Source organism: Vespa crabro, chromosome 3, assembly GCF_910589235.1.
Source record: "Vespa crabro chromosome 3, iyVesCrab1.2, whole genome shotgun sequence".
In the NCBI taxonomy this organism is placed as follows: Eukaryota; Metazoa; Arthropoda; class Insecta; order Hymenoptera; family Vespidae; genus Vespa; species Vespa crabro.
The window spans coordinates 3,069,098-3,074,097 of NC_060957.1; positions in this window are offsets into that span (position 1 = coordinate 3,069,098).

Here is a 5,000-nt window from a genome sequence, read left to right on the forward strand (position 1 = left end):
TTCATTATTTTTCTTATTATTATTATTATTATTATTATTATTATTATTATTATTCTTGATAATATTATTCTTGATACTAATATTATTATTATTATATTTATTATTCTTGTTACTTTTATTAATATTATATCTATGATTGTTATTATTATTCTTTTTATTTATATAATTATTATTGTTACTATTATTATTGTTATCGATACTATTAATGTTATTATTATTGTTATTGTTATTATTATTATTATTATTGTTATTATTATTGTTAAAATTATTATTATTATTCTTATTCATGTTATTAATATTATTATTGTATTTATTGTTATGATTATTCTTGTTTTTTTAATTATTATTATTATTAATATTATTATTCATGTTATTAATATTAATATTATTTTTATTATTATTATTGTAATTATTATTCTTGTTATTATTATTATTATTATTATTATTATTATTATTATTATTAGTATTCCTGTTATTATTATTATTATTATACTTGTTATTATTATAATTATTCTACATGTTATTACTAATCTTGTTATTATTATTCGTGTTATAATTATCATTATTATTATTATTATTCTTATTATTCCTGTTAATACTATTCTATGTATAATTCTTATTATTATTATTATTATTATTATTATACTTGTTATTATAATTATTATAATAATTATTATTATTATTCTTGTTAATCTTATTCTTGTTATTACTATTATTATTGTTTTTCTTGTTATGATTATTCTTGTTATTATTATTCTTGTTATTATTATTATTATTATTATTATTATTATTATTATTATTATTATTATTATTATACTTGAAAATATTATTCTTGTTATTATTATTATTAATATTATAATTATTATTCTTGTTACTGTTATTATTAATATATATATATTTTTGTCATTATTATTCTTGTTATTATTATTATTATTATTGATATTATTATTATTGTTATTGTTAATGTTATTGTTATTGTTATTGTTATTGTTATTGTTATTGTTATTGTTATTGTTATTGTTATTGTTATTGTTATTGTTATTGTTATTGTTATTATTGTTATTATTATTATTAATATTATTATTTTTATTATTATTCTTGTTATTCTTATTCTTGTTATTCTTATTCTTGTTATTATTAATAATATTATTACTCATGTTATTATTATTATTATTATTGTTATTTTTATTATTATTACTCTTTCATTATTATTCTTATTATTATTATTATTATTATTATTATTATTATTATTATTATTATTATTATTACTATTATTATTATTATTATTATTATTATTATTATTATTCTTGATAATATTATTCTTGTTATTAATATTATTATTATTATATTTATTATTCTTGTTACTTTTATTAATATTATATCTATTTATGTTATTATTATTCTTTTTATTAATATTATTATTACTGTTACTATTATTATTGTTATCGTTATTTTATTGTTATTATTATTGTCATTGTTATTGTTTTTGTTACTGTTATTGTTATTGTTATTGTTATTGTTTTTGTTATTGTTATTGTTATTGTTATTGTTATTGTTATTTTTATTGTTATTGTTACTGTTACTGTTATTGTTATCATTATTATTATTATTGTAATTATTATTCTTGTTATTATTATTATTATTATTATTATTGTTAATATTCTTTTTTTATTATTCTTGCTATTGTTATTGTAATTATAATAGTTATTATGAACCTTGTTATTATATTAATTATTATTATTATTATTGTTATTATTATACGTGTAATTATTATTCTTGTTATTATCATTCTTGTTATTATTCTCATAATAATTATTATTATTATCATACTTCCTATTATTATTCTTGTTCTTATTATTATTATTATTATTATTATTCTTGTTATTATTATTCCCGTTACTACTATTAATATTGTTATTGTTATTAATCTTTTTATTATTATTATTATTATTATTATTATTCTTGTTACTATTATTATTAGTATATCTATTATTGTCATTATTAATCTTGTTATTATTATTATTATAGATATTATTATTATTGTTATTGTTATTGTTATTGTTATTGTTATTGTTATTGTTATTGTTATTTTTATGGTTATTGTTATTATTATTGTTCTTGTTATTGATATTGTTATTGTTATTGTTATTGTTATTGTTATTCTTATTGTTATTGTTATTGTTATTGTTATTGTTATTGTTATTGTTATTGTTATTGTTATTGTTATTGTTATTGTTATTGTTATTGTTATTGTTATTGTTATTGTTATTGTTATTAATATTATTGTTATTATTATAATTAATATTATAATTTTTATTATTATTCTTGTTATTCTTATTCTTGTTATTACCATTATTATTGTAACTATTGCTATGACTATTCTTGTTATAATTTATAATATTATTATTCATGTTATTATTTTTATTATTATTGTTATTTTTATTATTATTACTCTTTCATTATTATTCTTATTATTAATATTATTATTATTATTATTATTATTATTATTATTACTATTATTATTATTATTATTATTATTCTTTATAATATTATTCTTGTTTTTAATATTATTATTATTATATTTATTATTCTTGTTACTCTTATTAATATTATATCTATATTTGATATTATTATTCTTTTTATTAATATTATTATTATTGTTACTATTATTATTGTTATCGTTATTATTATTGTTATTATTATTGTTATTGATATTGTTATTGATATTGTTATTGTTATTGTTATTGTTATTGTTATTGTTATTGTTATTGTTATTGTTATTGTTATTGTTATTGTTATTGTTATTGTTATTGTTATTGTTATTGTTATTGTTATTGTTATTGTTATTGTTATTGTTATTATTCTTGTTATTATTATTATTATTATTGATATTATTATTATTGTTATTGTTATTGTTATTGTTATTGCTATTAATATTATTGTTATTATTATAATTATTATTATTATTTTTATTATTATTCTTGTTATTCTTATTCTTGTTATTACCATTATTATTGTAACTATTGTTATGACTACTCTTGTTATTATTAATAATATTATTATTCATGTTATTATTATTATTATTCTTGTTATTTTTATTATTATTACTCTTTCATTATTTTTCTTATTATTATTATTATTATTATTATTATTATAATTATTATTATTATTATTATTATTATTGTTAATATTCTTTTTATTATTATTCTTGATATTATTATTCATGTCACTGCTATTATTATTGTTATTATTATTAATCTTGTTAATATTATTATTATTATTATTATTATACTTGAAAATATTATTCTTGTTATTACCATTATTATTGTAACTATTGTTATGAGTACTCTTTTTATTATTAATAATATTATTATTCATGTTATTATTATTATTATTATTGTTATTTTTATTATTATTACTCTTTCATTATTATTCTTATTATTAATATTATTATTATTATTATTATTATTATTATTATTATTATTATTATTATTATTTTTCTTTATAATATTATTCTTGTTTTTAATATTATTATTATTATATTTATTATTCTTGTTACTTTTATTGATATTAAATCTATTTATGTTATTATTATTCTTTTTATTATTATTTTTATTATTGTTACTATTATTATTGTTATCGTTAATATTATTGTTATTATTATTGGTATTTGTTATTGTTTTTGTTACTGCTATAGTTATAGTTATTGTTATTGTTTTTGTTATTGTTATTGTTATTGTTATTGTTATTGTTATTGTTATTGTTATTGTTATTTTTATTGTTATTGTTACTGTTACTGTTTATTGTTATCATTATTATTATTATTGTTATTATTATTCTTGTTATTATTATTATTATTATACTTGTTATTATTATAATTATTCTACATGTTTTTTCTTATCATGTTATTATTATTCTTGTTATTATTATCATTATTATTATTATTATGCTTATTATTCCTGTTAATACTATTCTATTTATAATTCTTCTTATTATTATTATTATTATTACACATGTTATTATTATTATTATAATAATTATTATTATTATTCTTGTTAATCTTATTCTTGTTATTACTATTATTATTGTTTTTCTTGTTATGATTATTCTTGTTATTATTATTCTTGTTATTATTATTATTATTATTATTATTATTATTATTATTATTATTATTGTTAATATACTTTTTATTATCATTCTTGATATTATTATTCATGTCACTACTATTATTATTGTTATTATTACTAATCTTGTTAATATTATTATTATTATTATTATTATCCTTGAAAATATTATTCTTGTTATTATTATTATTAATATTATAATTATTATTCTTGTTACTTTTATTATTAATATATATATTTTTGTCATTATTATTGTTGTTATTATTATTATTATTATTGATATTATTATTTTTCTTATTGTTAATCTTATTGTTATTGTTATTGTTATTGTTATTGTTATTGTTATTGTTATCGTTATTGTTATTGTTATTGTTATTGTTATTGTTATTGTTATTGTTATTGTTATTGTTATTGTTATTGTTATTGTTATTGTTATTATTGTTATAATTATTATTAATATTATTATTTTTATTATTATTCTTGTTATTCTTATTCTTCTTATTCTTATTCTTGTTATTACTATTATTATTGTAACTATTGTTATGATTATTCTTGTTATAATTAATAATATTATTATTCATGTTATTATTATTATTATTATTGTTATTTTTATTATTATTACTCTTTCATTATTATTCTTATTATTAATATTATTATTATTATTATTATTATTATTATTATTATTATTATTATTATTATTATTATTATTATTATTATTATTATTATTATTATTCTTTATAATATTATTCTTGTTTTTAATATTATTATTATATTTATTATTCTTCTTACTTTTATTAATATTATATCTATTTTTGTTATTATTATTCTTTTTATTATTATTATTATTATTGTTACTATTATTATGCTTATCGTTAT